The sequence below is a fragment of the Arvicanthis niloticus genome, chromosome 1 (genome assembly GCF_011762505.2).
Source record: "Arvicanthis niloticus isolate mArvNil1 chromosome 1, mArvNil1.pat.X, whole genome shotgun sequence".
Lineage (NCBI taxonomy): Eukaryota > Metazoa > Chordata > Mammalia > Rodentia > Muridae > Arvicanthis > Arvicanthis niloticus.
In genome coordinates this window covers 59,121,118-59,142,241 of record NC_047658.1, presented here as the reverse complement: position 1 = coordinate 59,142,241, position 21,124 = coordinate 59,121,118, and the positions used below count along the sequence as shown (strand labels likewise).

Below are 21,124 nucleotides of genomic sequence, written 5' to 3'. Positions count from 1 at the left end.
CTTAAAATATGTATTGAATGCCTGTTTTAGAACAGCATTGTACCAGAGTCATGGTTGACAGTGAATGTGACAGGAAATTGCTGACAGTTTCACAATAAAAATGATTCTGAAGTAAGTAAAAAAAATAGTATTAATATCTCTTCAGAAAATGAGCAGAACTTTGTTTCAGTTGTTCTGAGGAATGACGCAGGGTAATGATTCCTTATCTTAGTTGGACAGTAGAGTCTCCTAGGGAGCCTGCATAAATGCAGTTCCCATTCAATCTATCATGTGTGGAAATAGGCTGGAAGATCTCTGTCTGGCTTTGCTTTCTGTTCTTTAGAAAAAACTCCCTTGGAGAATTTTCTGCTAGCTGGCTGTCAGTTTCTTGCTAGAGACATGGCTACAGAAACTGTAGACGCAGAGGCACAGTGAAGGTGGTGCTGAGTGAAATGTGGCTATGGCCATGAATGTGGATTCCTAGAGGAGGAGGGCCTCGAGGTAGGGAGAGGAAGAGGGTTTATATCCAAGGTTATTTCCATTGCCTTGACCCAGCTGGCCTCCATTTGCCTCTTCTGGTGAGAGCTTTCTAATATCACAAGGTGGGAGTGCTTCTGAAATTCCCTTCCTGATCTGAGCACAGAGTAGCCCCATCCCTCAGGCCTGAAAAACCCCACATATAACCATTTGTTATTCCTCTCATTTGAAAATTTCCTTTTGTCTTTAAAGATGGCATTTATTATTTCTCTCCTATTATAAAATATGTGCTTAATATAACACATTTGAACAACTTTTTTAAAAAAATCACAAGAATGCCATGACAAGTACTTAGTTAGATGTTACATAACTACGAGATGGCTCCTTTTTTTTTCCTGTATACATACGAGCATGCTAATGCCTATATATTTTCTAAACCAGCAGTTTATTGGTTTATTATTTCTGACATACCATTTTTGTTCTATTTGATATTGTGTTAAACATTTTCTCTCAAAACTTAAGTTTATTTTTTTATTTATACTTATGTTTGCTTCTCTGTGTATGTGACTTCCACCTGTTTGCAAATATCTATAGAGACCAGAAGAGGGCATTGGATCTGGTGGCACTGGAGTCACGAGTGGCTGCAAATCCACCAATATAGATGCTGGGATCTGAACTCAGGTTGTCTGGAAGAGCAGGAAACACTTTTAGTCACAGAGCCATTTCTCCAAGTCACTGTGTTAAACATTTTCTTGTCATGAAACACATTTGTAAGCTTCACTAAAAAATATATACATGGATTAGTCCTATTCAGGGTTGAACACTCAATCCTGAGATTGACAAACATGTAGTTTTAAATATCTGGCCCTGGTTAAAGTCATTGACTTACAAAACAAAGCAAAAAAAAAAATATGGATATGAGAAAGGACTTGTAAAGGGGGAAGGGGAGAAAGAGGAATGAAAGGAAGATGAGAGGGCGGGGTGCCAGTAATCAGGAATGACATACATGCACACATATAAAGTGTAACGAATTGCCGAAGTGCTTTTAACTAAAGATAAAAATGCACATTTGTCAAATTCTTTTGCTGTTTTGTTTTATTTTGCCTTTTAAGACGGATTTTCCCCTGGTAACTTTGGTTCTTCTGGAACTTGATCTGTAGACCAGGCAGGTCTTGAACTCACAGAAATTTGCCTGTTTTTGCTGAGAGTAAAGGAATACACCACCACTGCCTGGATCTTGTCAATTTTTTTTTTAAAACTATAATGTTTGGGTTTGGCAAGGACGTATAAAGAGCTTGAAGGTCCTTTTCTTTTTGCCCCTCACAGAAAAGAGAAACTCCAAACAAACACAAAACACCAGTGTTTCTTAGGCCCATCTGAGAATTGAAGTTTCAAACATGGAGAGATTGGGAATATAGAGTCTTCTTTGCTCTCAGTTTACCAGAGCCAGAGTTGCTAGGGAAAATATCTGGTAAGAAAATTTAAAGAATAGTGTTAACAAATTCCTGGAGGTTTAGTGTGGACTGACTGGAAAGTTCAAAAGTTCTAAACACTCAGTAGCTTTGGGATCCTAAACTTTAATAAGTTTTTAACTTTAGGAACACCACTGGTTTCTTTCTGTGAAGATCAGTGGGGCAATGGGGAGAGGAATGGAGATGGGGGCATGGAATGGGGGATGGCTATCTCAAATTACAAGGAAAAAGAGAGAGTTAGGAAATACTCAGAGACACGCCTGCATTCCCAGGGAAATCTATTTTTACCAGCATTTGCTTTGGGGGGACAAATATATCCTTTCTGCCTAGAAACAAATACGTCTACAAGTCCAATAAACACTTCAAGTGGTGAACCAGTGACAAGGCCCACTAAAACCCTGACACTTAGTTGCACTGTTATAGGAGACTTCCAGAATCTAATATTTTAGCACCATATTAACAGAGTCCAAGAAAATAAATGAAGGAGAGCTGACTTTCAAGAATCAGATTCTAGCTTAAGAAGGAAGTTGCAGGGAAACCCAAAGACAACATGCCTCAGACTGCAGGGAACTGACATAGAAATCAGTAGCAAAAAGGCACGTGCAGAATCCCCAAACAGTTTAATGGGATATTAAAAAACCACAAAACATGCAAATCAAAGATGTCTCCAGAAAAATATTTTAAAATACCTTGAAAATGCAATTTATCAAAATGTCAAGGTGCTGTAAAAACCAGTGTGCAGAGAGAAATGTGTGGCAGTGGGTCTGAACATGGAGAAGAGACCCAAAGCAGTACTGTTAGGCACATACAGTTCAAAACAGGGACAAGAGCAATCAATGCTGGTCTGGATGAGAGGAATAGGGTTTCTTAGTCTTGCTGATGGGAACGTAACATAGGACAGCAGTTTTGGAAAACAATTTGATAGTGTAGTTAAGTGAAGATACTCTTGCCATCTGATCCTTGCTAGTTATGAAAATGATTTGAATTACCAAACCTTACGTGCATAGAAACCCACAGGTTTTACAGCAGCTCTCAAGACATCCTCTAGTAGGTAAGTGGACAGAATAGACGGCACCCAAGTGATACCAACCTGCTTGGTGCTGCAAACATGAATTAGCTCTGTGTATCTCTAAGATTCACAGAAACACCTTAGTAATATAGTTATGTGAAGGAAGCAATTTGGGAAACATTATATATTGCATAGATTTCTACTGCATGGTATCCTGGTAAAGGTAAACTATAGAGATGGTAAAAAGGTCTATGGTTTTTCTGGGGCTTTGAGGGAAAGAAAAATGAATTGATAAAGCACGGAGACATGGAGAGGCAACAAAACTATCCAGCCTGATACTGTAATGCTGGATACATGTCTTTACTCAATAGCACAAAACACAAACTGTAGTCTAGGTAGTTTGAGTGATACTAACATGGTAATGTAGATTCATCCATTGTGCCAAATGTTACATCTGAAATAAATGTGAGTATGGACAAAATAAATACATGAGATAATTTCTGTGAACCTAAATAAGTTCTAAAATGAAAGCTTACTGCTAAGGCATTTTGTTCTTTTATTAATGCCTTTTTATACACCAAAGAATCAATAATATAAAAATTAAACATTCTTTTTTTAAAATGTAATATTCTTTTTGTACTTCAAGATGAAACATTTTAATCTGACAATATCACTTAACATTGTTCAGGGAGCACCCATAACTCCCAGAATTTCCAGCCAGGTGAAAGGAAGTTCTAGAAATGACTGGATTTACTGCAGTCTGGTCGGTTGCCTATGAGAACTCAGAGTAGTAGCTAGAAAAAGCATAGTGGTCTGCTCTGTTGCTCTGATCCAGCACTCTGCGCAGCTCTTGTAATTCACCGATTCCTCAGGTTTAAACCACAAGAGCAGCTCCTTTGCAGTCTCCACAGAATCGCCGTTGAGAAAGATGTTCCTGCCAACATGGATGATAAGGCCTCTGAGGATGGTCCCAAGCTTAGAGTCGGAGGGGTTGGTCTTCCCTCATCACCCAGCCTATCTTCACAGTATTATCCCCTCTCAAACCATAGCAACCCACGGCCCTAACTGCCTGCATGCAGGCAGGTAAAAAAAACAAAAACAAAAACAAAACAAACAACAAACAAACAAGCAAACAAACACCCCAAAAACAGATGGCCCCCAGGCCGAAAAATTTCAACCCAAAAGGTGGAATCCCTTCTGTTCTAAATGCTTGATAAATTCTCCTACAAGATCCCTGCTGGATCTCATCGGGCTTGTTATCAGTGAAGGTGAGCTCATTGCTGGCGGTAGTAAGCTTCAGAAGCTTGGGGTTAAGTCTAGCTGCAACTGCCTATATTGGAGACACACCCTGGCCCCACGTGGTTCCCAGCATCTGCTCACACAGAATGATTTTGTAACAGGTGCAACTCAGGAGAGCCCTTTTGGGAAAACCCCACAAGTCTATTCTTCCCCATGTTAGTAGGATGTCATTCTAGCTGTGATAAGCGTTGTTAAAAGTTAAGACAGTATCCAACGACTGTTTGCCCTCAGCTTAAGGCTCCTATCCTGTGCTTCTTATTGCAATTAGTATCACTGAAATAGATGATTACTTATATCTCTCTAAACTATCATTCCCTGTCAAGAAGAACCGATCTGTCTAATCTTTGTAATCCTACAGCTTGTTAGAGTGTGAGGAACCTAGTAGATACTTAACACTTATTTTCTGATTAAAGGAATGCATTTTCTATAGAGTTAGCTCATTAGGTTTTCTAGTTGTCATTATACCAGATAGATTGAAAAGTAACAAAATAGAGTAAGACTTATTTTACACACACACACACACACACACACACACACACACACACACACACACCTTTGAGAAGATGGGCAGAATTTAATTTATGTACAAAGTATATTATATCAAATAGTCAAAAAACCAAGGCATACAATGTGGTCTGCCATCTTGAGATATGTCTCTCTCTTTTACTATCTTTTCAAAAGAGTAGTTGTATTCTCAGTGTGTCAAGAATATGTGAGTCAGAGGGAGGTTATAAATGTCAGAGTCCAGGCTGGCCTTTTCTAAGTTGCAGAAGACTAGAAGAAGAGTGGGAAAAACTGCTAGGGGTTCATTTCTCGGGGCAGCTTCCTTCCCGTATGTGTTCTCTGTGTGGCACTGTGTGCTTCTCCCACTTGTGCAGTTCTGCTTGTTTTCAAATTCCTTCTGATCAAGCTCTACTCTATGGATGCCGAATGCATCCTGAATGTTGTAATATAGATAAATAATATATTCCCCTTTCCTTGAAGAGCTTTACAGCTTTCTGATATCTTCATACAGACAAATTCAGTTTGATCTCTAGTTTAAGAAAGGGCAAGCTTATTTTCTGGGTCCAAGTGAGATGTCTGGAGGTTCAGGGAATCTTCCCAGTGCCTGCTTTCTTCCTTACAGCTTTTCTTACTTTGAGCCTTGATGGGAAACAGAACAGAGCTCTCCCAGCCATTGCAGTTCTCCAGATAGTCAAAGAAACAGGCCATATCCCTATTCCCTAAGCTGCCTCTCTTCTATCCCTTTACTTCTCTGCATCCTGCAAAGTTTCTGTACCTACGCCTCAACATCTAATCTGCACTGGTATTGATCTCATGAGTTGAAGCATGGAAGTTTGAGTACTTTTTATTTCTTCTCATAATACAGCCTATTAATATTCTAGATCTAGAAAAGCAGCTTTTTATGAGTATAAACTGTCAGTATCTTTGGTATTCTTGGCAACCAATGTATAATTTTGATGCTTTTTGCATATATAAACCACAGCTCTTTGCTTTTGTGGATTGTTATTGATTTCTGAACTCCAAGCATAGGAAATTCACATTTATTCTTGTAGGATCTACTCTGTTAGACACATTCAACTCCTAATCCCAATCTATTTTAACATTTTCTTCCACAAATCAACCATCCTCTACATTGATTATGCCTCTTATTGTCCTATATTAGTAGATTTTGTTAGTCTATGATTCAGGAAAGGATCAGATATATTGGAGAAGAAACAATGTCTTTATTAAAGAGGCTTATAAAATCAAAAGGATTTTTTTTGTGTGTGTGCTTGTGCTCCATGTTCATTATCTATCAGCTGGGTCTCTGTTTCTTGCTTCCTTGGGAGTCAGGATGGGTAAAACCTTCACTTCCACTGATGTCAATTAACATGGAAGAAGGAAACATTATTTGGGGAGGCTATAAAATCAATAATTAAAAGTAAAACATGTTAGCTTAAGGGTGTCGGGTGGAATGTTGTATTTTAAATGATAAATGTCCTCCATAAACTCCTGTACTTAACACCTGGTCCCCAGTTGGTGGTGCTGTTAAGAAGCTTTTAGGACATGGAGCCACTGCTGAAGCAAGTGCACCCTGGGGTAGGCATTGAGAGGTGATAGCCTTATCCCACTTCTAGTTTACTCTCTGCTTCTTATGTAAAATGTGATTGATCAGGCAAGATTCCTGTTCATTTTACCATATTGACCCCTCTACTATGGACTCCAGCTTTCTGGGACCAAAGTGCACATTCTTCTTTAACTTCCTTTTGGTCATGATAGTTTATTCAGGAACTGAAAAGTAGTTAATATACTTTCTTCCTTAGCTAGAATAATTTTATATCCTTGCCAACCACATTAAAGTTAGAAAATGTAGTTCTATCATGTAGTCATGAACTGTGCCAAAGAAATTCACAGTGTAATCTCTATGCATAACAGTTAATAAAAAACATTTGCTACATAAAACAAAGACCTAGGGAGTATTCCTATAACGCATTCCAGGAGAATTTTAAGATGTGTATAGATGCATTAATCAACACTCAGCGGGATAGGTTCTTTTAGTGAGGTATGATGTGCTTGAGTCTCCTGCCACATTTTATCATCTTATTTACAACACATTCTGAGAGATGAAGGTAAAGCTTGCTCTCTGTCATGCAAATATCTTAACTTTTTTTTAAATATGAAATTTTGTGTTTGCTTTACCATTCTGTAACATTATGAGGACTGAATACATATACCCTTCTGGATTCAAGGTTATTCTTTTTCAGTTTAGAAATAACATCTAGGTAATTTAAAAAAACTTCTATAATTGAAAAATTCTAAAAATAATCTTGTCCTGTTTATCTAATCCAATAATATGCCATTCTGTCATTTATTAGTGTTTCTACAATCCTTGTAGCTTACAATGATGATCAATTCTGTCTGTAGATCACTCTTGGATTCCATGAGACAAAGACAGAGAGAAAGATATAGTTTACAGTGCTGAACACATACACACAAGAAACTGAAAATCAAAACAAATGTTTTAGTTGTTTTTCCCTTGCTGTGATGAATATGCTGTGATGAATATCATGATCAAAGGGGACTTATGAAAGAGTAGATTTATTTTGGCTCATAGTTTCAGGCTAATAGCCAGCAAGATATGGTAGGTGACTGGAGCAGGAAGCTGAAGAATCATATATCTAACCACAAGCAGAAGTAGAGAGCAAAGCCTGTCCTCAGAGATGTGCTTCTTCCAGCAAGGCTATACCTTTTAAAGATCCCATGTCTTCTCCAAACAGCACCATCAATTGGGGAATGTATGTCCAAACAACTAGAGCCTATGGAACACATTTCTCACACAAATCAGCACACCAAACAAAACAAATTATCTTTGAACAGCATGGTGAACTTCTTGCAGTGAATGCTAGGACAATGATGTATGTTTAGGAGATTGTGTCACTGTTTCCAGTTACTCTTAGCTTTTTTTAAATTTAATTTTATTTTTTTACTTATCCATTTTACATCCTGCTCACTGCCACCCCCACCTCTTCCCTTTTCCTCTAAGTGGGTTCCCCTCCCCACCCCCCACCCCCACTTTGGCATTTAAAGTACCTGGGAGGCTAGGTGCTTCCTCTCTGTCTGTCCCACAGACAAGGCACCTCAGGTAGAAAAAAAAATGCCACGTTCGGGCAACAGTTTTAGAGGTAGCCTTAGCTTCAGTTGTTTGGTACCCACATGAAGACCAAGCTGCACATCTGCTCCATATTGGGTTAAGTCCAGCCCCTTTTTCTTCTTCTTTTTTCCTCAGTTAGTGGTACAGACTCTGAGAACTCCAAAGGTCCAGGTTAGTTGAGTCTGTTGGTTTTCCTGTGGAGCTCCGATCCCCTTCAAGGCCCACAATCATTCCTCCTATTCTTCCATAAGAATCCCCAAGCTCCACCCACTGTCAGGCTGTGGTTGTCTGTATCTGTCTGAGTCAGCTGCTGGGTAGAGACTCCTAGAGGACGGCCATTCTAGACTCTAATCTGCAAGCATAACATAGTATCATTAATAGTTTCAGAAATTGGTGTTTTCCCATGAGATGGGTCTCAAGTTAGGCCAGTTAGTGGTTGGCCATTCCCTCAGTCTCTGCTCCATCTCCCACATCTATATTTCTTGTAGACAGAATAAATTGGGGGTTGAAAGTTTTGTGGGTGGGTTGGTGTCTCTGTTGCATCACTGGGGTTCCTGCCAGGCTACAGGAGGTGGCCTCTTCAGGTTACATATCCCCAATGTTGTGAGTCACAGCTAAGGTCACCCCCCACTGATTCTTGGGACCCTCCCTTATCCCAGGTCTCTGTCTCATCCTGGAGATGCCTACCTCTTCACTCTCATCAGTTTCAGATTTCCATTCATTTTTATGGCCATCTAGCCATCTCTCTGTTCTTCCACAACCTGATTCTGAACCCCCATTTCTCTCCCCATCCTTCCTCCTTCCCAGATCCCTCCCTCCATCTGTGTCTTATAACTATTTTATTCCCCTTCTAAGTGAGGTTCAAGCATCCTCACTTGTGCCGTCCTTCTTGTTTAGCTTCTTTGGGTCTGTGGAGTCTAGCATGGTACCTGTATTTTATGGCTAATCTCTACTTATGAGTACATACTGTGCATGTTCTTTTGTGACAGGTTTACCTCACTCAGGATGATATTCTCAAGTTTCATCCATTTGCCTACAAAATTCAGGATGTCTTTGCTTTTAATAGCTGAATAGTATTCTATTTCCCTTAGCCTTTAAAAAAAATGAGCAGGCTTTTATACTATGCCCCACTGGGCATAAGTAATTATGTATTACTCTGGCCAATAAAAAGTGATAGAAGGCATGCATGTCAAGAGAAAGTGTTAAGAGATGTTACTATTAGATGTTGTTGCTATTTTCCAAACTGTACTGGAATAGTATATACCAGATGTCTCCTTTTCAGTATGGATTAAAAAAAAAATCATAAAGAGTGATTGCAACGAACCTATGCCAATATTCACTGCATTTTGGGAAAAAGAAACAAAAACCTTTTGTTATAAGCTGCCAAGATGATAAGTTACTTGTAATCACATTAATTAGTAAAAAAAAAATGACTGGCACAGGAAGATGGCTACTAAGTATATAGAACTAGCCTTGAGACACAAGGTAATAAACTATCAAATGCTCTAAACATGGGGTTCCAAGTTTACTAGGATTATTGAATCCAGTCAAAAAAGACATGAACCATCAGGCCATCTGTTTGGAGACCAAGTAATGCATGTAGAAAGCTTCTGTAAAAAGGAAAGAATCTGCTAATGGCAAGGCATTATCCTAAAACATTATTGATTTCGAGCAGTGAATTCAATGTTGGCAAAAGAAACGATAATGTTTGTGAACTAGAAAAACTGGCTTCAAATTAAGGGGACAAAGAAGAAAGCAGGGATGAAAAAATGAAGTTAACCCAAAGGAGGGACTTTGATGAAGATCTGGTTTCTTAGATAAATAGCTTTGTTGATGTAGGTCTCTGTGTTGAGCTTTGAGAAGGTAGGATATCATAATCCCAAAATGGGCCCAGGGTAGACTCTGGATGCTTTGTTATAGAAAAGGTACTAAAGTCACACTCTTAATAAATAGCCCTGTCATGCACAGACTCTTTTTTATTTGAACAGAGAGGAAACCAGACAGAGAGTTCCCATCCAGGGCCAAACACCAACCCCTTGATTGATTGTAACTGGCTCAATAGAACTGGACGAAAGGGCCTAGAGAGTGGAGACCAGGCTTCCTCTCTTTGTAAATAATACAAGATGATAAAGGATGTTCTGCCAAGTTCCTTGGAAGTTGTCTTTTCAGAAAAATTCCCTCACAGCTCTCCTCATCACGCTTTCCCATGTAATTGGAGCTGTGGGCTTGAGCTGCATTAATCTCCACTCTTCAGTAAGTTACAAGAGGCAGAAGTAACAAAACTGATGCTGGAAGAAATGTTGCCTTTAATAAATGTCTGGGAAGAAACAAAATGATCCAGGACAGCAGGAGGAATTCAATACTCATCTGAAAACAAATCACATTCATTATTCTTTCCCAATGACTCTGAAATCTTTGTGGGAGTCTCTCTGATTGACCCGAACTTTCCCAGACACAGCATTCTTGCCCATGCCTTATGCATACTTTGTTCTTCAGGATAAAATCTTGTCTGTCTTTCAAGGTGTACACTAGGAGCTCTGTCTCATTTCTTTTTTCTGACAGTGTGATTTCTACTCTATCACCCTATCTCTGTCTATCTCTCTGTATTTCTCCTCCACTAGCTTTCAACTTCACTGGGAAGATAACCTTGTAGCATTATGATTTAGTATCCTTGGTGCCTGATACTCTGTCTCGCTCAAGGAGGATACTGAATCAATAATTAATGAGTGACTACATTTTCTCTACAATCTCCTTTTCCTGTATTTTTGTTTTAAGGGAGACTCTACACAGATACAGTTTTCCTTTCATTTACTTAGTTCTGCAACCAGTTCTGGAATTCTAGAATGACTTCAAGACAGGAATTTTCGAATATCAGAAATCAGGTGGTCTGTTTTCTGAGTTGCTGTTTGCCTCAAAGGAAAAAAAAAATCAAGATAGGTCCTCATTATGAAGCCTGGGCTGATCTTAAACTTATGATCCTTTTGCCTTGGCATATCAGTTTGCTTTCATGAGAGATAAGCCAATGTGGAACATGTTCTCTGTATAATTCAGAGTCGCCTGTAACCCCATGGAAGTGTATAAAATTCCATGGTGAGTGCAGAGGGACACCAGGAGAGCATTAATAGCGCAGCATACCACTGCTTAGGCATTTGACCAAACACAGTCTGGGTATCACAGTGGTTTGTGGCTTTGATCATATCCTAGCTAAGGTGATTCTTTCAAGCAGAGGCGAGTTTTTGTATTTGATTCCAATGAACCTGACTGAACTAACGTCTTTGCTAGCTGATGGTCATTTGGGGTATGCCCTGTCTCTCACTATATGCTTCCTAATTGTATCTCCACAGAGAAGAAGATTCTATAGGAAAGGTGGTCAGCTGACTCTGGAAGCAAATGGTTTTTGTTGAGAGATGTCACTTTTTCTGCATATTTACAACATTGCATAGATTAGGCATCTTTGATAATTTTTAGACCGAGAAAGCATCCTATTTTTTTCAAGAGTCATTACAAAGAGAAAAAAAAAAAAAGAGCAGAAGAGGGAAAAATCAAAGTGTATTGTCAAAAAGATAGCCAGTTCCAGGTGCTGTTCTCTCTAAAGCAGGCCATCATGTTAAGATGTTGTGTTTGGCTTTCAAATGTCTGAGAATGCCTACTCATAATACTACAATTTTAGAGATATCATTGACAATATTCAACAACAATACCAACTCTCATATATTCATGGCTATGTTCTTTTCAATCTCCCATATCTTTCTTTACAATAGAGACTTTTCTATTATTCTAAATGAGGAAATGGAAGTATGAAATATCATGCATTCCACTGGCTTTGAGGACAGAGCTTAGAGTCAGGCAGCCCTCTGCTCACATCTAAGTTTAATGCATACTAGCAAATTTTCTAAAACTTGTAAGCATCAGTTTTTTCTCTGCAAATTGGATATAATAATCATTACCTCACAGTACTGCAGATGAAGAAAAGCAAGACCACAAGACTATCATAGTCTGATCTTCTCTTCCATGGGCTTTTTTTTTTTTTTTTTTTTTTTTTTTTTTTTTTTTTTTGTCCTTTTGCTACTGGTTGCTACGGCTTCTTGTAGACTGGTTGTAGTTGCCTGAGAATTATACCGAAGAATTCGTATGTTTTAATACTTGGTCCCCAGTAGATAGAACCCGTTGGGAACTATTGGAAAGTGTGGCCTTGCTGGAGGAGGTGTGTCACAGAGGCAGGTTTTGAGGTTTTTAAAAAAATACCCACCATTTCCAGTGTGCTCTCTGCCTCCTACTTGTAGTTTAAGATGTAAACTCCCAGTTGTTACTTCCACCGTGCCTTAGAGTCAGCATTACAGACTCTAGCCTGCTGAAACCACAAACCCAATTAAACATTTTATTTTATAAGTTTCCTTTTTATGGTATTTTATCCCAGAAATAAAAATGTTACTAATATACTAATACACTGGTAACCTTATTCATCACTTTTGAGCTAGGGCAATTGCTTTCAACTCTGAACACTATACAGGACATGTTCTCTCTACAAGACAAAAAGACAATCTTTCTTGGTTAATTCTGACAGACCTACTTTGCCAGCTGCTTGAAATTTGGCGTGTGCACCCTTTTTTTTCACTAGCTGTTCCCCTAATTGTGTCCTAATTCATGTCTCCTTGGAGTTTGTATTCATAAAATTCTTCATTTCTGGCCATCTGATTAGCTAGTGTGTGTGTGTGTGTGTGTGTGTGTGTGTGTGTGTGTGTGTGTGTGCTTCTGCATTCAATATTTGTAGGTTCTCAATACTGTTCCTTACTGACATCAATTGATAAACTGCTAACGTGTGCCGAATCTGACTTGGGAGGATCTAATTTGTCAGCATTCAGAATCTGCGTTTGAAAATCCTTTTCACTCTGGTTTGTATAAATAGCCTTGCTGTGGACCACTGAGTCACACTTGGCCCAAAGATCAAGTGTGTCTATAAGCTATCCTTTTTAGTGTGACTGTGTGGTGGCTTACTAGTTCTAAGCATCACCAAACAGTGATTTGGGCAGAGACTAGGCTTTCTCTATTCTACAAATACAGAAGCTAAAACCCAGAACAATGATGGCATTTTCATGCTATTCAGTAAGTCTAATGGTCTCTCACTGGTTTCCCTGTGTCTAAGACCAAGGCCTCTCACTTTCAGTAAAATAAATTAGGATGTCCATTCATTTTGCTAAGGTCAGGAGGTAGACAGAGTTAACATGACTATCATGTCTTGGGGTATGACTATGAACATAATTTGGTAAATTCAGATGAGTATTTCCTGATTGTGGGTAGGCTTGATGGAAGCCAGGACTTCTGATATGAACTCTGAACCCTCTACATGAAAGATGAGGAGATGAGGGGATGAAACAAATATGATATAAGTTTCTACCTCTTGGCCACTGCCCTGGAGAAGAGTGATGTGCATTGTGGGGACTTTTATGAAGCTATCAGGAAACTGTCTTCACTTGGGGCAGGAAGCTCTGAAAAGTTTTTCATGTAAACTGCTTTATGTTGATTTGCAAGCTCATGGAAGTGTCATCTCCTTCAGCAACTTGACTATTAGAGCACAAAATGCTTAATTAAATAGAAATATTGAATTAAATTCACCTTTGTTGATATGCAAAGAGGGTTTATTCCCTTGAATTTATTAAAGCGCTAGTTGAATGGGAATGCAATTATAATCTAATATTGAACTCTTGGAGAGGATCAGCTCAATCATAAAAAAATTTAACCTGCAAGTTGAGTGTCTTTATATTATAGTCTTCCATGCTAAGGGAAAACTGTACACATTGTCCTGTTCTGTAGGCATTAGGAATATTTTCAAACAAGGTCATAGAATCTAATTTCCAAGATTTACAAACTGCCAGGTCTTGACATAATACCTCTCTTGTTCATTTAGGGAATGTTTGTGGCTTCCTGCTGAGTGTTCCCAGTCACCATGCTTATTATGGCCACAAGACAGGAGTGGCTCTTCCTTGCCCTCACTGAGTAGTGGGAGGCACAAAGTCAAAGTGTATTAAGAAGCAGCATGTTTATTCGGTCCTCTTGAGTAGTATTTTTAGGCTAAATATGCACAGGGAAGAGGGTTAGAGGCCTGTGCAGGGCAGAGCAAGCTTAGTGCACTCAGAAGAGCATGGTAAAGACATTGTAGCAGTAAGAACACCCAGAGAGACATTACCAATGACAGCCACATATACTTCAATGTGTATGCTGCATTGAGTTTTGTTATATAGTAAGGAAGCATGGTGAAATAAGACAGGTGGCAGGAGGAAGGAACAATGTCAAGGTCTAACACTTTCAGGCTCACAAAATTACATCTCCTTCCCATGATAATGAGGAGTCAGTCAAGAAATAGGAATGTATATAAGCATTGCTTGTCTATCAATCTTTCTATATCTATTTGTATTTTTTTCTTTCTTTAAATCTAATTTACTGGCTTCTATGGTTGATAAAAACGAAAGGGTAACATTAAGGAATCACATCAGGGATGAGAACCAAAGATTGCCAGGACTTTCCATCACTCATCTCTATTTTCCTTTTCGTGGAATGCTGGCACTAGCGCCTCTCACTTCAAACATTGTTATCCATGCAGTCAAAGATCTGATAAGTTAATGTGCCATTCTGTGTTTACCAGGTAGAGGAGAGGAGTCCAGATGGCCTTGCTTGGACCAATACATCTTGGCAGTGATCTGAGATAATCTGAGATAGATAAATATTGAAATGTTCCCCTAAGGGTCAGAGAGATGGCTCAATGGCTAAAAGTGCATATTACTTTTTCAGAGGACCAGAGGTAAGTTCCCAGCACCCACATGGTGGCTCTCAACTGCCTTAAAGTTCAATCAGGAGGATACATTACCCTCCTGGGTTCTGTAAGCTTGCACACACATCATGCAAACACACACACACACAGAGAGAGAGAGAGAGAGAGAGAGAGAGAGAGAGAGAGAGAGAGAGAGAGAGAGAGAGAGAAATCTAAAAAAAAAATGACAAATTCCCTCAGAGGCTGAATAAAATAGTGATGAGTCCTGAACTGGGACAGTGACTAAGGGGAAGGTGAGGATGGCTGAACTTACAGAAAGGAACATGTGCATTTTGGTTGCATTTGAAGAGTGGAACAAGGGAAAGGTACAGAGGTGCGAGGCATGGGAGAGATAGCCTTAATTTCCTACTGGCTCAACTGGGTAATGGTGAGCTCATTCCTTTACATAGGAAAAAAAGCAGTTCACCATGAAAAACAGAAGGCTGAAATTTTCTTTCTAGTTTACTGGTTTATTACTTAAATAATTCTTTTCTGAAAAATTTCAAAGTCATTAATTGTTCCATTTGACAAAAAACCCTCATGTTTAACATAAAATCTCATTTTTATGATCTGAAGTAGGTGCTATTTTACTAATATATGTGTAAGAATAGCTGGTTAGCTGACGTAGCAACTTTCTAATAATAGTCTAGGAAAGACAGTTAGTAGAAACTGAAGAAAGAAAAGCTAGGTAGCAGTGCCTTGAAAGATTGCCCATCTCATAATGTCTATCTGGTCAAAATTAGCTTCCTTCAAAATTAAATAGGTAGGTGACTCAACAAGTCTTTTTCTTACTTTTAAGAAACACTATAAATGTTTACTTACTTTTTATAAACACTATAAATGCAACACAACAGCATCATCTTTGTTTATAAACAAACACAGCTCAGATATCTCACTAGTTCAAGTTCTATTCTTTAGTAGGATGAGATTCACTGGACATTAACTTGAGACATAGAATAATAGACTTTTACAACCTTGTATGTAATTTTTATTCTCCTTCAAATGGCCTATGCCGTATTCCCTGGTGGGTAATTCTAACTTACTTTTACAACTGAATGAAATGCCCTCTCTCCATTGTGAAAATTACCCCAAGACAAAATTAATTATTTTTTCTTCTTGTGGTTTATTTAGTGGCATCCCACAGAATTTTTTTCACTGGTATTCAAGTCTATTTTGTGAGCTTTTATTCAGTTTCTTTAGTCCCTCTGTGATTTGTTTACGATGCAATGTGCTTAGTAGCAGGTGGACTAAATAATACAGTGCACTCAAAGCACATGAAGTGTTTAACACAGTGTCTGCAAGATAGACAGAGCTCAAAATATTAGAAATAAGTGAACTCATGAACAATAAGTATAAATGTAAAAGGATAGTCCAAGATAGCCAGACAGAAGATATCTACTTGGGTCTTTTGGTGAGTGACAGTGAAAATATTGACATTCAACTAATATCTTCATTGTTTGAATAGTTAGAACATTGTATGTAACAATGTTTTAATAAAACATAGAAAACAGAGTGAGGAGGGACTTACACTCCTTATCACTATCTGGATAGCCTTTAGCAGCTGATGGTTGCTTATGGAGACAGAATCATTTCTCATCTGGGCTTGACTACTGGCAGGCTGTGTGTTCCCCAGGGATTATCCCACAATCATTCCTTATGGGTAGTACTGGTAGATTATTTTAAGAAAATAAAGAAGACATAAAGTTCGAAAGAGATATGTTGGTATTATTCCAGGGATAATTGGAGTAAAGGAATAGAGATAGATATAATAAAGATGCATTATATACATGTATAAAGTTTTCAAAGACTACATTTTTAACAAGAGAAATACTGTGTTATTAGACTGCTTAGTTAGTGACAACTCTACTTTTCAAATGAAAAACTGACCACTTAAATGACCAATAACCAATGAATGGATAATGAAAATATGGCACATATACATAATGGAATGTTTTTCATATCTAAAAATTGAAGTCATGAAAATTGCACGTAAATGCATGGACATATAAAATAGTATACTGAGTGATATAGCCCAGACCCTGAAAGACAATTACCACATGTGTCTCTTTGTTGATCCAGACTCTGAATCTTTAGATATTACTCTATGATCTAAAGTGACCACAGAAAATAGTAAAAAGGGATCATGGGATGTTAGAAGAATAACTCAGTGGAGGAGAATAGCAGGATGCAAGTGTTATAAAGAAGGAAATGAGAAAAATCGGGGGGGGGCAATATAAAGGGAAAAAGAAAAAGGAGGGAAACACTCACTTGCATGTACACACACACACACACACACACACACAGAGCTTGAATGAAGTTATACCACTTAGGATAATAATGAGATAATACTCTCTCTAAGAGCCATAGACGAACAAATCCTCCAGTCCCAGGCATGTGAAACTTCACTTCAAGGGTGGGTCAGAGGAGTTCCAGAGACTTCTAAAATAGGCTATTGTTGTCCTTGGTTGCCTCTAAGAACTTGAAAGGAAAACCCTATCTCTGAAGACAGCACTTTGGACATAGCTTGGAAGAACTGAGCTGGGACTGGCTTGGAAGTCTCCTCCTTGAGGACTATCTTTCATGGTAATTGAAAGTGCTCCACAAGTTACTCAGAAGAGAAAGCAATCAATAGTCCTGTCTAGATGTAAAGCCTATGGACCACAACAATGGCCAGCATGCTAAGATATTCTCAACCGTACAGTGGTGACACTTATATATTGGAGCCCACCAATAGCTATTTAATTGGACTTAAGGCTTACTCAATAAGAAGAAATCACACCTGATACTATATGCCAGAGCAACTGTCTATGGTTGGTGAGGCCATGGACCCTAGAACAGAATCAACTAATACCACTTTCCTAAATCAGTACAATTTCTAACTGCACTCTAAATGCTTATCCTTATTCCCTGTACTCACAGATAAAAGTGTAGCTCACGTCCTTAATACAGAAGCACCTTTTTGAAGCAAAAAGGAAGAATCACAGAAAGTCACAGCTGGCTATACATGCTGAGAACTGGCTCTGGGATGTCCTACCACATTGATATATCTGTGATACCACATCTGTGCCTAAGGCTCAGGGAACATTGTGGAGAGAGGGTCGATAGATTTTAAGAGCCAGAACATCAGAATGTCTGTTGTGAGACTGTGTCTTCTGTATATAACAGGGAAGTTACACCCAGGAATTTCAACAAAACTGTCACCGAAACAATCTAGTTGATATGGATGAGAAACTCACATTTGATCCAACTCTTAGATGAAGAACTACTGGTAATAATGGCTGTTGAGAGAGAGGGAATTGGTCTTCTCCAGAGATGATTCCCCAGATACATTATCCAATATTAAGTGTTCATCCCTAAGCACATAAACATACAAGCAACACTAAGAAGACAGTTTTGTTTTGTTTATATATACAAATATGCTTATATATGTAATAATAACTAAAGAAGACATCACAAATTTGAGGGAGTAGGGGAACCATGAAAGAAGTTGCAATTGGAAGAGGGAAGGGTGTAAATAAAGTATTTATATATGAAATAAAAAACCTAAAAATGTTAGAGGACTCATGTATTTTGCTGGATGGAGTGCAAGAAACATATTCCTCATCTCATGAGTGTGTCTGAAGCTTTGATGAGATCATTCAAGTATCCGTAACTCTTGACCACAGTGGCTGTTGTTAGAGTGAACCTAATACCTCAATGGACTAAGCAGAGTTCTATTTTGGAGCCATACGTGTATAGGCTTGGTTACAGAGGCTCTTCATCTGGGTTGAGAGATGAATTTTTGGCTCCAGCCATTCTCCCTTTCTTTTTGTGCCCCTGCAGTGGGCCAACACAGCACCAAATAGTCTTGCCACATCTGAGTTTCTGATGCTTCTCTTGAACTACTTCTTTAGGGTATTTATACATTTTAAAAATTAAATATTGCTGGGCGGTGGTGGCGCACACCTTTAATCCCAGCACTTGGGAGGCAGAGGCAGGTGGATTTCTGAGTTCGAGGCCAGCCTGGTCTACAGAGTGAGCTCCAGGACAGCCAGGGCTACACAGAGAAACCCTGTCTCGAAAAAAATTAATGGAATTGAATGCATGTCTTACCATATTTAGTCACTTTATTTTTGTAAGTTTTTTATACAATATATTTTGATCATTGTTTTTCTCCTCCAGTTCCTCCCAGATCTTTCCTATTTCCCACAACTTCATGTTCTTTTTCTTCTCTGCCTTTCCAAACAGACAATCAAACAAATAAAACCAAGAGGCAAAAAAAAAAACCCATAAAAACAAAACCAAGAAGCAAAAAGCATCATAAAATACAAAAAACAAAAATCAAAACAAACATGCAGAAGATCAATAAGATAAAAAACAGAAAGATAAAAAGAAAAGGAGAGAAATGATTAAACAAAGCAGAGAGAGAGAGAGAGAGAGAGAGAGAGAGAGAGAGAGAAAGTCCAAAAAAAGTTTCCATTTCATCATTTCATATTGTCAACTACTCCTCGGCATGGGGTCTGCCCTGACATAGAGTTGATATATTCAGTGAAATTTCATTATAGAAAACCATTTTTTCTCTCATTGACAGGTAACAATTACAAATAACTCTTTGGATATAGGACCCTGTGTCTACTTTCTCCTCTGAGTGCTGGGACCTCATCTGGCTTGAATCTCACAATCACACACAGTCCCGTGTGTGCTGCCTCAGTTTCTGTGAGTGATATATGCATCAGTCCTTTTGTGTGTGGAAGACACACTTTCCTTAAAGTCATCCATTACTTCAGGCTCTCACACTGTTCCCACTTTCTCTCCCACACAGATCTCTCAGATTTGAAGGGAAAGGTTTGATGAATCTAAAAGGACTAAGTGCTCCAGAGTCTCTCCCTGTCTTCACATTGTCAAGTTGTGTGTCTCTGTGCTAGTTCTGCAGGAGATTTTCTGATGTTCAATGAGTCGCTGATCTGCTGGTAAAGTGGTATATCCTTAGAAGTCATTTCATTGCCTGTTCTTCGAGTGGACTAATAGTAGTAGGTTTTCCTGCAGATACTTGACTCTTCTCATGTTCTTGGCCACTTTAGCAGTGTCAGGAATAGGTTTCACCTTATGGAGTGGGCTTTAATCTGATCAAAATGTCGATTGTTTGCCTCTGTAACATTTGTTCCTTGATTGCTCCAATATATCTTTCAGGTATGTGTCTGTTGTAGGTCACAACAGCTGATGATATTCCAGATTACTTTTTCTGCCAGTATAGTAGAAAGTACCTTCCAGGATCACGAACCCTAGTCAGTAGAAGTGAAACTTCTAATTAGGCACCACCTCAAATTCTCTGTGTTCAATGCCATAAGGAGGTACTATCTTCATCAAAAGAGCCCTACCATCAGAGTGTGGAGTAACCAATATTCTCTGTTGTGAGTTTTTCTGTGGTTTTTTTTTGAGGTAGGGTGTTTAAGGAATCTCTTTGGCCAGTGACTCAACAAGACGCAGCTCATTCCTGGCCCTGGATGTCTTACTTTGTGGGATAAGATGTCTGGTTGGGGCATTACCTGTCCCATTATATGGTGACTCCATCTTGAGTCTTCTCCCATCTATCTATCTATCTATCTATCTATCTATCTATCTATCTATCTATCATATAATCTTTCTACAGTAGTAGATTTCCATATGATTTTAAGTAGCTTTTATTGTTATTTGTCCCTCTCCATATTTCTTTGTTTACCTTTCTCTCCCACTCTTTGCCTTATTTAATCCTCCTATTATAATTTCCCTCTTTTGTCTACATAACAATGTATTTTATCTTTCCTTCCTTCAGACATCCTCTTCTCTTACCTCCTTCCTTACTAGGTACCTAACCTCTGTGGTTATCCAGATTGTAGCACACATATTAAAGGCTTAAAAGCTAACATCCACAAGTAAAAGTAAACATACAATATTTGTTATTAGGATGCCTTTTTTCCTAGCTCCATCAGTTTACCTGCAACTTTTGCAACAGATGAATAGTATTTTATTATATAAATATGCTACATTTTTCATAGCTATTCATCAGTTGATGAACATCTACAATATTTCTAATTTCTAGCTTTTATAAATAGAGCAGCAATGGTTGAGCAAGTATCTCTGTAGTAAGGTGTAGACCTCTTTGGCTATATGCCCAAGAGTGGTATAGCCAGAATTTGAAGTAAATCAATTCCCAGCTTCCTGAGAAATTGCCACACTGATTACCACAGTGGCTGTAGAAGCTTGCACTCCCACTAGGTTTTCCTTTCCTCACATCCTCACCAGCATGAACTGTCATTTGTTTTATTGATCTTGCCTATTCTGACTGGTGCAAGATGAAATCTCAAAGTAGTTCTAATTTGCATTTCCCTGGTAGCTAAGCATGTTGAACATTTCTTTAAGTACTTTTCAGCCATTTGTGTTTCATCTTTTGAGTCCTCTCTGCCTTTTGTGTACTCCATTTTAAAATTAGG

At 38.6% G+C, this 21,124-nt stretch overlaps 1 long non-coding RNA gene across 10 annotated transcripts in view; it reads left to right on the top strand.

Annotated features, from left to right (window-relative positions):
• The window catches only part of LOC143442906 (uncharacterized), a 139,810-nt gene that overhangs the window by 25,809 nt on the left and 92,877 nt on the right, over positions 1 to 21,124 (top strand). Inside the window, exons 1-3 of one of the 10 annotated variants that reach the window (XR_013111525.1) lie at positions 14,513 to 14,666; positions 19,246 to 19,370; positions 19,477 to 19,624. The exons of 8 other annotated variants lie outside the window; for them this stretch is intronic. This is a non-coding gene — a long non-coding RNA (uncharacterized LOC143442906). Of the gene's footprint in view, positions 1 to 14,512; positions 14,667 to 19,245; positions 19,371 to 19,476; positions 19,625 to 21,124 lie in introns of those variants that run through there. One more of the 10 variants, XR_013111526.1, reaches the window with a different exon arrangement.